Raw genomic sequence first — 12,148 nt, forward strand, 5'->3', positions numbered from 1 at the left:
TTACCTTCATTTTATGGACTTAGTAATGAGGACCCTTATAAACATCTTGAAAAATTTCTTGAGATATGCTCAACTGTCAAAATTCACAACTTCTCCGATGATGCTCTTAGGTTAAAATTATTCCCTTTCTCACTTAAGGACAAAGCCAAATACTAGCTACATACTTTGGATTCCATGACTATATCAACCTGGGACCAGCTGCCAGGAGAGTTTCTTAAGAAATATTTTCCCATAAGAAAAACTAATCAAATAAGAAAAGCCATAACTAATTTTTCTCAATTAGATGGAGCAATGTTTCATGAAATATGGGAGAGATTAAAGGACCTTATTAGAAAATATCCCCACCATGCTGTACCCAAGTGGCAGTTAATTCAATATTTTTATGATGGGCTATCTGAAAGACATCGACAAATGGTTGATGCATCATGCGGTGGGACATTCATGCTGAAAAGTGAGGATGAGGCATGGCAACTGTTTGAAATTTTAAGTAAAAATTCATTACATCATATGTCTGCCTCTATTAGAGATAAACCCATGTTAAACCCAAAGAGAGGTGGAATATATGAGTAGGAAATGTCATAGATATCCATCATAAGGTAGATGAACTGTCCCAAAAATTAGATCATCTTCTAAATACTGGACAATCTCTGATTTCACCTAACCCAATCTAAGAAGTTTGTGCATTGTGTGCAAGTCTGAACCATTTTGTTAGTGAATGCCCAGCCGCACCTCAATTTTCTGAGTTTGTGCACGAGCAGGTTCAACAAGCTCAAGTCCAACAAGCTCGCAGACCAGGAAATGATCCTTATTCGAACACTTATAACCTCGACTGGAGAAACCATCCAAATTTTTCCTGGAGACCACAACCAGTGGTTGGCCCTACCGCACCTCGACCTCAATATCAGGACCCAACATATAGGCATGGACCATACCATCAATTTCAAAATATTTCTCAACCATCTACTACTGGTCACAGCTCAGCTTTTGAGGAAAAAGTTCTGAAAGTACTAGAATGATTAGAAGTCAACACTTAGACCCTTAACTCCCACACACAATCCATTGCTAAGCTAGAGACCCAAATAGGTCAACTAGCGACTGTATTCAGTAGGAGGGAAGGAGAAAAATTACCTAGCCAACCCGAGAGCAACCCAAGAGGGCAATTTGTGATTGAGAGCTCTAATATCCCAGAAGGTTTTTCTGAACATGCCAAATCAATCATGACTCTGAAAAGTGGGAAGGTCATTGAACACACTAGTAAAACCAATGAGACCGACCCTAAACCTCTAACCGAAGCCAAATCACCCAAGAACAAGGAGGACCTGAAAATAGAGAAGAAACCAACTGCACCGAAATCATCTTACTTGCCTAAAGCCCCATTTTTGGATGTCCTAAAAGCCCCTATTCCTGCAGATAAGAAGGAAGAAAAACTCGATGAGATGTTAGAATTGTTTAAGCAAGTCCAAATTAATCTTCCTCTTCTAGACGCAATCAAACAGGTCCCTGCTTATGCCAAATTTTTGAAGGATTTGTGCACCCAAAAATATAAATCTAGATCACAAATCTCAAAGAAAGTATGCCTCACTGAACATGCTAGTTCTGTCTTCCAGCATGCCACTCCTCCAAAGCTTAAGGACCCAGGAGCCCCCATCATTTCCTGTGTTATAGGAGATTATCACATTGAAAAATCTCTTCTGAATTTAGGGGCAAGTGTGAATCTTTTACTTAGTTCGGTGTATGAACTTTTTGGATTCGAAGAACTAAAACCCACATTAGTCACACTGCAGTTAGCCGACAGATCAATTAAGGAACCACGTGGAATGCTTGAGGATGTCTTGGTCAAGGTAGATGAGTTTTACTTTTCAGTTGATTTTCTGATTCTCGACATGGAACTAAGTGGCAACCTCAGACAAATTCCCATTATCTTAGGATGACCCTTCCTAGCTACGGCAAATGCATGCATTAATTGTAGGACAGAAGTCATGGACGTATCGTTTGGAAATAAGAAACTGAGACTGAATGTGTTTGGTGCTTTCCAAGGACCATCAATAGATAGTTGCTTCGAAGTAGATACACTAGAAGATATTATAGAAGATGCAACACCCACAATTCTAGCACCAGACCCCTTAGATACTTGCTTGGCTCACTTTGGAGTGTATGACTTTGAGGGATATAGGAAAGAAGTTAACACCTTGTTGGATACACCACACGATAAAACCACTCCTCCATGGACAATCAAGTATGAGCCATTACCCATATTAGCCAGTACACCAATAGTCCCATCCTTAGAATCACCACCTACGTTAGAATTGAAACCCCTTCCTGCTACACTCAAGTATGTATTTCTAGGACTCAATAACACCCTCCCGGCAATCATTGCATCAGACTTGACCCCTAATCAGGAAGCACAATTGGTTGGTATTCTGGAGGAACACAAAGAGGCTATCGGTTGGTCCATTGCCGATTTAAAAGGAATTGACCCCTCCATTTGCATGCACCATATTCATTTTGAGGAACATGCCAAACCCCATCGAGATATGCAGAGGAGATTGAACCCAAACATGTGTGAAGTAGTAAAGAAAGAGGTGGTAAAGTGGTTAGATGCTGGAATCATCTACCCCATATCCGATAGTAAATGGGTCAGTCCCACTCAAGTAGTACCTAAAAAATCAGGTATTACTGTGGTTGAGAACGAAGAAGGAGAACTGCTTCCCACTCGCATATCATCTGGATGGCGAGTATGCATAGATTATAGAAAGCTAAATGCCGTTACTAGGAAGGACCATTTTCTATTGCCCTTCATCGATCAAATCTTAGAATGGTTAGTCGGACAAAGTTTTTTCTATTTTCTTGATGGTTATTCAGGGTACAATCAAGTACCTGTATTTTCTGATGATCAAGAAAAGACTACCTTCACCTGCCCCTATGGCACATTCGCTTTTCGGCGTATGCCATTCAGGTTTTGCAATGCACCCGCTACATTTCAACGGTGCATGCTGGCCATTTTTTCGGATATGGTGGACAAATATCTTGAAGTTTTTATGAATGATTTTTCTGTGTTTGGAACCACCTTTGAGGATTGTCTCCATAATCTTTCCAAAGTTCTTAAACGGTGTATGGAGACAAATCTTGTCCTAAGTTGGGAAAAGAGCCATTTCATGGTGCGAAAAGGATTTGTATTAGGACATATTATTTCTGAAAGAGGGATTGAGGTAGATAAAGCCAAAGTTGAGGTCATTTCAAAACTACCACCCCCTACTTCGGTCTGACAAATACGATCCTTCTTAGGTCATGCCGGATTTTATAGACGCTTCATCAAAGACTTTAGCAAGATTTCAAGACCCTTGTGCAATCTGTTGGCCAAGAATACACCATTTGTCTTTGACGAAGACTGTTTGAAAGCGTTCAACACATTACGAACAGCTCTGACAACAGCACCTATAATAAAACCCCCTGACTGGTCCATTCCATTTGAGATTATGTGTGATGCCTCTGACTTTGCAATTGGTGCTGTCTTAGGCCAAAAAATCAATAAGGAGCCACATGTGATCTACTATGCTAGCAAGATTCTTTCTGATGCCTAATTAAACTACACTACAATAGAAAAAGAGCTACTAGCAGTAGTGTTCACCCTTGAAAAATTTTGCTCATATCTGTTAGGGTCTAAGGTTCTAGTTTACTCTGATCATGTGGCTATGGAACATCTCCTCTCAAAGAAAGATACTAAACCATGTTTGATCAGATGGATCCTTCTTTTACAAGAATTTGATCTGGAAATCCGAGATAAGAAGGGTTCTGAGAATGTGGTAGCTGATCACATCTTCAGGATCTTAGTTGAACACACGATAGGCATAGATGAGGTCAAAGAAAAATTTTCTGACGAACAACTTTTCGCAATCTCCTCTAGCTGTCCTCCATGGTTTGCCCATATTGTCAATTACTTGTCAACAGGACAAGTACCTTCTCACTGGACAAAACAAGAAAAGGATCGATTTTTGTTGTAAATTAAACATTATTTCTGGGAAGAACCTGAACTATTTAAATACTGTCCTGACCAAGTTATTCATCATTGTGTCCCTGAGAGTGAATTCCAAAGCATTCTCACTTTTTGCCATTCTTCGGCATGTGGGGGATATTTTAGTGGAAGAAAAACTGCAGCAAAAGTGCTGCAGAGTGGGTTTTATTGGCCAACGCTTTTCAAGGATGCACATGAATTTGGCCGAAGTTGTCTACGATGTCAGCAAACAGAAAATTTATCCAAGAAGGATATGATGCCGCTGACCCCCATTTTAGTAGTAGAAATCTTCGATGTTTGGGGGATTGATTTTATGGAACCTTTTCCAGCCTCATTTGGATTCGAATATATTCTGGTGGCAGTTGATTACGTATCAAAATAGGTGGAGGCAATAGCTACACGGACTAATGATAATAAAATTGTAACTAGTTTTATCCAACGAAACATCATTAGTCGATTTGGCTTCCCAAAGGTGATCATTAGTGATGGGGGAACTCATTTTACTAACAAACATTTTGAAGCACTTATGAAAAAATATAATATTTCACACAAAGTGGCCACACCATATCACCCCCAAACTAATGGTCAAGTAGAGGTGTCAAATAGGGAGATTAAACATATCCTAGAAAAGACGGTTAGACCCGATAGAAAGGATTGGTCTCTTCGCTTAGATGATGCATTATGGGCTTACCGTACTGCTTTTAAAACACCCATAGGAATGTCTCCTTATCGACTTGTATTCGAAAAAGCTTGTCATCTACCGGTGGAATTGGAACATCGTGCATTTTGGGCCATACGGCAATTTGACTTTGATATGAAAAATACAGGTTCCAATAGGAAACTCCAATTAAATGAATTTGAAGAGCTACGCAATGAAGCGTATGAGTGTGTCAAAATTTATAAGGCTCGAACTAAAGCATACCATGATAAATTCATTGCACGAAAAATATTTGAGCCCAATCAAAAAGTTTGGCTCTTCAATTCTAGGTTGCGTCTGTTTCCTGAAAAACTTCGCTCACGTTGGGACGGACCTTTCATTGTAACTCAGGTATTTTTTCATGGAGCTATAGAACTCAAAAATCCTAAATAGGGGAACACTTTTAAAGTGAACGGTCAGCGATTGAAACCTTACAGTCTGTTGATTTAGTGGATGGAATTAGTGATGGAGAATTAATTGAATCTGTTGATTTAGTGGATCCAATACTGCCATAATACTCAATTCAGTCTGGCTGAAGACGTAAAACTTAGCGCTTGTTGGGAGGCAACCCAATGATTTCATATTTTTTTTTTAACTTTACCGTAGCTGCAGGAATTTAGAACAAGAGCCTATTAATCAATGAAGCTATCTTCAACTTCCGAAGCAAAATTATCTCAGGTGCACTCTCTCTTTTTATTTTCTTTGCTCCATTGAGGATAATGTAGATTAAGTTGGGGGGGAGAAAATTAATCAAATCCTCGAGTATGGTTAGAAATAATTAGTTTTGTGTATCCAAATTTTATTTTGATTAAGAGCCAATTAGGCATCCTAAACAATGAATGATTAATGGTCAAGACAATTTTAGAGATACTGAGGAATAAATTATTAAGAAAACCCAATGAATGGTAGGGTTTAGACTAGACCAAATTTTAGGAGTGATTCTACAACCCTCTTTTTACTGATCTCAATAAAGAATCTGCTTCATGAGAGATTGGGTGGAAAGATCGAGGTATGCAAAAATTCTCCTTAAAATTTACTAAAAAAAAAAAATATTGGTTTCTTACTTAGTAACTGGACCCTTTCGCCTAAGTAAGCATTGTGGTTCACGTAAAAAGGTAGGCAATGTTAAAAAAAAAAAGTGAATAATAAGGGGACTAAATTGCAAGAAAATAATAAACCTCTCTCCCATTAAGTTAGAAGATTTGAAGAGTAAAGTGGGGAGTTGGTGAAAGAAAAGCTCTTGAAATTTTTTAGTTAATGCTTAGCCACTAATTGGGTCAAATTGATAATCCAATGAAAGATCTCTTTAATGGTCTGACCGATATCATCTATCTTTTGGGATGCCTAACCTAATTTTTGATTCAAGACCGAGTCGGTACATAATTCTGATATATCTATTTTACTCGAAGATGAGCAAAATTCAAGTTGGGGGGTGTGATAAACACTTAATTTAAGATAGAAAATCATATTTAATTTATTTAATTTATTAAGAATTTGATGCTTCTTTTTATGTTTTACAGAAAAGATGATCGCCGATACAAAGAGTCTGATTCATAGATCAAAAAGACTCAAGTTTGAAGAAATTTGGACTTAAAGTAGAATTAAAATAAAAGAAGGATACATACGGTATTATAGAAAATAAAGATACTATGCAAGGAATCTAAAAGGATATAGATGTCATTGTGAAGAAACAAAAGTTTCTTTTCAGAATACAAAAAGAATGTTCACCGTTCCTGGGCGCGCGCGTGAGCGCGTGGGCGCGTGGGTGAGCGCGGATGTGGCGTGGGCGCGAGTGTGGGCACGGGTGCGGCATCGCGCAGGTGTGGGCGTGCGGCGAGCAGGCGCGCGGCAGGCGGGTTCGCGAGGAGTTTTTGCTGGCGGACGAACAGATGCTTATTAAAGAAAAAAAATTAATATTTAGAAATACTTTGAGAGGAAAGATTTGTATTTTCTTTATTTATTTGTAATCCTTCTATCTCATCCATCCATCTTTTAGTCTTTAGCATTTTTTTTAGTCCCACATCGAAAAATTATGTAAAACTCCTCCTTCCTAACACCTATAAAAAGATTTTTGTACTCCCATTAGAGGGGGAGCCCAGAAATTCTTCTAGAGCTTTGCATAAAGGAATAGAAAGGAACTACTTCATGAGTAGCTAAGCTAGCAGTCTCGGGAGTGGAGAAGAAATTTTGTAACGACACAGAGCGGGTTTATTGTTCTAAACTTTCTTGTATTTTTTTATATACAATAAAGATTATGCTTTTTATTTAAATCATCATGAGTTCTTTATTTACTCTCTTTCATATGCTTTTATTTATGCTTTCCTGTTAGATTAATATTAGGAACAACTTTTACTTTCCAGAGATGCATCGTGATCTACGGGTACGGGGCGTGCCGAGGAAAGAAGAGTTATTTACCTAGTACTTTTTGGAGACACATCGTGATCTATGGGTACGGGGTGTGTCGAGAAAAGATAGGTATTTTTTTTAAAATTAATCACATCTATTTAATTAAAAAAGAGATACAACTTTGCTAGTGCAAAATTAATTCAAAACTTCCGAGCTCTTTATTTCTTAATTACATCAATAGTTTATTTTCTAAATCAAAACAATATTTTTTTCTTTTATTTTATAATCTCAACTTAGCCCAAGGTCTCTGAGGATACGATCTCGAGTCATCCTACCTACGTAGTGAGTAGAGTTATTTTTGGTGCTATCAACGACTATGCATCAATATACATGTACCTGTATAGGTTTGATTAAGCCAAGGAAATACAGAACTCTTTCTCCCAAGTCTCTCTCTCTCTTCTCCCTCTCTCTCCAGCTATTCTCCATACCCCAGGAGCAAGAAACCCTAGGGTTTCTTGCCGTCAGGTCCATAAAAGGAAAGAAAAGAAGAGGAGGTGCAAGCCTCTTTCCCCTTTGTGCCACCGACTCTCTCTCTTCTCCCTCTCTTGCAGCCATCCAAACATTAGGTCCAGGACCTGAAATCTCTTACGAAGAGGTTGGTACAAGTTTCTCTCAGATCTGGAGTTGATCTGAGGTCGTTTGAGGCACGGGTGAGATCTCCAACAACAGATCTACGGAAAAGGCTGCAGCAGGACAGATCTGCAAGGTCTGTCTCCATCTACCTTCTTCCCTATCTAGAATGACCCAATTTGAGATCTATGAATTGGAAGACCTCGATCCAGGCCTAATCTGGTTGGGTACTAGATCTTAAATTTTTTAGAGGTGATTTCAGAGGCATTCTTCATCTGGAATGAAAGGCTGACGAAGAAGACAGCAACCAGGCTGATTTTGTCAAGGGCCTTTGATCGAGTCCAGAAGTCTCCAGATTTGTTCGTTGCTGGTTCTGCTGCACCCAAGGTCCGTGGGAGGAGCCAGGATCATGCTCCAACATTTTTATCTCTTCATCTTTTCTAGAAGTCTATCTTTAATCTCTGAAAAGATTTTAGAGATTTGAAACAAAGATCCAGATCAGTCAAGAAGAAGATCTTCACTTGAGTTAGCACTCCCGAGAAGATCGATCAGATCGGAGCTTCGAGTGAATTTTTTATAGAGGTCGGATGCATGTGCAGCTGCGAGCAACCAGCAAGGATCCTCTCCACTATGTCTCTTAGTAGTGGAGATCGTTGACCCATGATTAGATATGGAGTTCTGAACTCAGATTAGAAGTAGATGTGATCTACTGCTCATATGCATGCATGCTGATTTTATCTTCAGATTATTTCAAATTTTATATATAATATAATATGTCATAGATTCTAGAGTAGATTGATTTGATGATTAGATTATATACATGTTAGATTAATTTGATTAATCTAGTTATCTTCTACTGTAATTTTTTTGAAAAAATTTTGAAATACATGCATGAAATACCTATGCATCCCAACAATGGTATCAGAGCCTAGATTCATTATGACATGATTTATGTGTATATTAAATCTAAAATTTAATTTTATTTAGATTCGATATGCGATATCTTAGATCTAAATTTAATTAATAGTTGATCGCATAAACTGATATAAGATTGTCCTGCTGTAGGGTTTATCCCTTATAGTGAAAAGATTATTCTAGTTTGTACTGATCTTCGATAAAATTTGATTTTATATCATGCATGTAATATTTATGATCTGATTTAGATGTGATCTAAAGTTATAATCAGATCTGATGTAATTTAGATTAGATCTAAATTTATGCATATATGATATGTGATTAGATTAGATGATCCGATTAGCAAGTACTTGGATTGGGTTGATCACCAAGCCGTCCGATCATAGAGCAAGAAAGATTTAAAGATCCTCTCTTTCCATTCGATGGGATGCCCTTATAACATGTAGGGGTGCCATATGATTAGATCCCATGAAGAAGAATGCAAAAGGAAGAATTTATTTTTTTGCAAAACTCTAGATCTTGAAACCCTAGGTTTGTTGTATGTGATACAAAGTTGTATAAAAAATAAGATATCTAATCTATATGATTAAAATTATTTTAACCATGACAAAATAAAATTTTGAATCATAAAAATTTAGGTATGATCTAAAAGTGTTATGATTGATTTTATTTTAGTGTTATGCAAGAATCTTCAGTTCTAAAACTCCTTGAATCGTGCTCATAAAATTATTAAGCCAACCTAGTTTTGAACTGAGTTGACTCAATCTCCTTGTATAGCTGGCTCAATATTGATTGAGTCGATCCAGTTTTAAAATAAAAAATTTTAACATAATATTTATTATAAATTATTTATAAAATGAAAGGTTGAAATTATTTCAAACCATAACCTAAACCCATGTTGATGCTGAACTTAATTAAAAATTAAGTGTAGAATTGATTAGATCTAGAATTATGAATTAAAGATCTAATGTCATTCACATAAAATATGGAGGCATGGGTTAGCTCAAATCAGGTCCTCTTAACTGGGTTAGACCTAAGGTTAGAATCAAAAAGTTAATGGACTAACTAGAAAAATTGATTAAATCTAACCAAATATTTGAATTAGATTAAATCAGGATTTCTCTAGAACCAATACAATACTTGTAGATGGTCAAGTCCATATCTTTGATTAGACCAAATGGATCTTGATTATGGCTCAGTGGTTGAACCTGAATTACTAGGTTGGTCAAATCAAAACTAATTAACCAATTGATATCTAAGGTAAGTTCGACATTCCGATAGGTGATTTTTAATTGAGAGTGGCTTACCTGATCATTTCGATAGTGTCTAAGGCAAGCTTAGCAGACCCTCCCATTGATCTCACTTATCTGGCCAATTTGATGAATTATGTCTTGATTAGATCGCTAAGTGATTTGAGTTGACCCATGTCATTAAGGTTGATCAGTGTGACTGATTTAGGTGCCATTTCAACCAGCATGACCTTAATCCAATTCAATAACTTGGTAAAGTCAATGAGAGGATTGTGGTTTACTGATTGATCTCTTCTCATATCTTTTTTAAATTGATTAAATTTTTTAAATTATTAGATCCATAAAATGAGCTAGTTATGGAGATAACTAGATCATAGCCTCCTATTAAGGTGAATGATAATGGACCCATTATTTTTGATTGATATTGTAGGTGCCATCCGTCTGGTGTTCTCTCTAAATGATGAAATTTTCATTCATCATATAGTGACTCTATTGTACTATCTGATGATGGTTGGATTGATCGAGCCATCCTCAGGCCTGATCATTCATTAGTTAGAAACACTGAGTAGGTTCATGTTAATTGTTTGATCTAATCAGAACTTTTAGTGGAGGCCCACCGCCTACTGAAATAAAATTTGAGATAAAATTAATTACTAAAAATTATTTAAAAAAATAATTGATTGAGAACCTACCCATAGATGCATATGGATTGATCGAGCCATCTTCGGGCCTGTATGCAGTCTGTGTGGATTCTAGTACCCACTAAGAAATTAAGATAATTCTTCGAATTGGAGGTAGAGGCTACCAATTTATATAAAATAGTGAGAGAACTTTTAGACTAAAGTCCAAGTCTTTAGGCTTAATCAATTCATAAATATAGAGGTCTTGTATCTTTTTTTCAGCAATGACTAGATGTATATTGCTCCATTCACTATTTGACAGTGACTTATTTATGGGATCCAACTTTGATAGATAGTATCGAAAGTTGTAAATAGTTCTAGAGCATGAATGGATCCTAAATATGATTATGAATTTAGTACCTGAAGTTTCTACATCCAACACATGTGATGTGATCAAAGGTACTTATCAGAAGTGGCCAAATGATCATATCATCATGTGGTACTTTTGAGAGTAGTAAAAAATATGAATTTAGTTATAAATTTGATGATGCTTAGTGGAAAAAATTTTTCAAATATTGAAGTTCTTTTTGCACCTCTGAAAATGTATCTTCAGTGGGGTAATAATTCTTTGAGAAAGAAAAAGAAAAAGAAGGTGCAAAAGAGTTGTGCTTGGGCTAATGAGTCCGAATTGATAAAAGAGTCTAAAGTTAATCTGATCTGGCAGTCTCTTAATCCAAACGGGCTAAGAAAGAGAAATCAGCAAAGAATTGCTGAACAAGATACTTATATGATAACACCTTATGATTTCTCTATCTATGACACTACTACTTGGGTATTGGATATCAGAAGTCCATGCAAATTATTGCAATGACTTCAGATTAGTAGAAAGATTGGAAACAACAAGAGGTTTCTGAACATTGGAGATGGAAGTTGTGTTCCAAACTTGATTTTAGGAATTATCGAGTCTATTTTCAATTCTAAGAATGTCATTTTAATAATTATTACTATTATCTAATAATTTTATGATATCATTATGAATGATGTCAAAATCTTGTGGACAACTGAGAAATGTATTTATGAATAGTCACAGTCTGTTAGTATATTGTACACAATCAAACAAACTTTTGAAAATAGATAATGTCATGAAAGCTTATCTTTGGTAATTTAAGTTTCATCATATAAATAAAAATAGGATCAACAGAAGATAATTCTTGAGGTCAATGATTGTGAATCATTGTCAACCTATCAATCCTATCTCTTTAGTAAGATGACCAAATTACTTTTTGTTGCAAAAGATGAATGAGCCAATGATGTTCTGAATCTGATACATGCTGATATATTGGATCTACAAATATGTTTGTCATAAATTTAAATTATTTAAAATATTCAAATAAGTCTATAATAAGATAGAGAAATAAACTTGAAAGAGCATTAAAATTCTTCGATCAGACCGAAGAGGAGAAAGTATTTTAAGTAAATTTTTATATATCTAGAAGAGAATAGGATTCTCTCCTGTTGGACTTTGTTAGATATAGTTCGATCCATGATGAGGTTTACAAGTCTATCAGTCTCCATTTAAGATTATACTCTTAAGACTACTTATTATGTTCTGAATCGAATTCTGAATTAATTAGTTGCAAAGACTCCATATTAGATATGGACTAGGTATAAGCCGATA

At 36.3% G+C, this 12,148-nt stretch overlaps 1 non-coding gene across 1 annotated transcript; it reads right to left on the reverse strand.

Annotated features, from left to right (window-relative positions):
• Positions 1-246: 246 nt before the first annotated feature.
• On the reverse strand, positions 247-352 carry LOC140851371 (small nucleolar RNA R71). The gene has a single exon (XR_012134123.1). It is a non-coding gene; the product is annotated as a small nucleolar RNA R71 (small nucleolar RNA).
• Positions 353-12,148: the final 11,796 nt, after the last annotated feature.

This window comes from Elaeis guineensis, chromosome 8 (assembly GCF_000442705.2).
Source record: "Elaeis guineensis isolate ETL-2024a chromosome 8, EG11, whole genome shotgun sequence".
NCBI lineage: Eukaryota > Viridiplantae > Streptophyta > Magnoliopsida > Arecales > Arecaceae > Elaeis > Elaeis guineensis.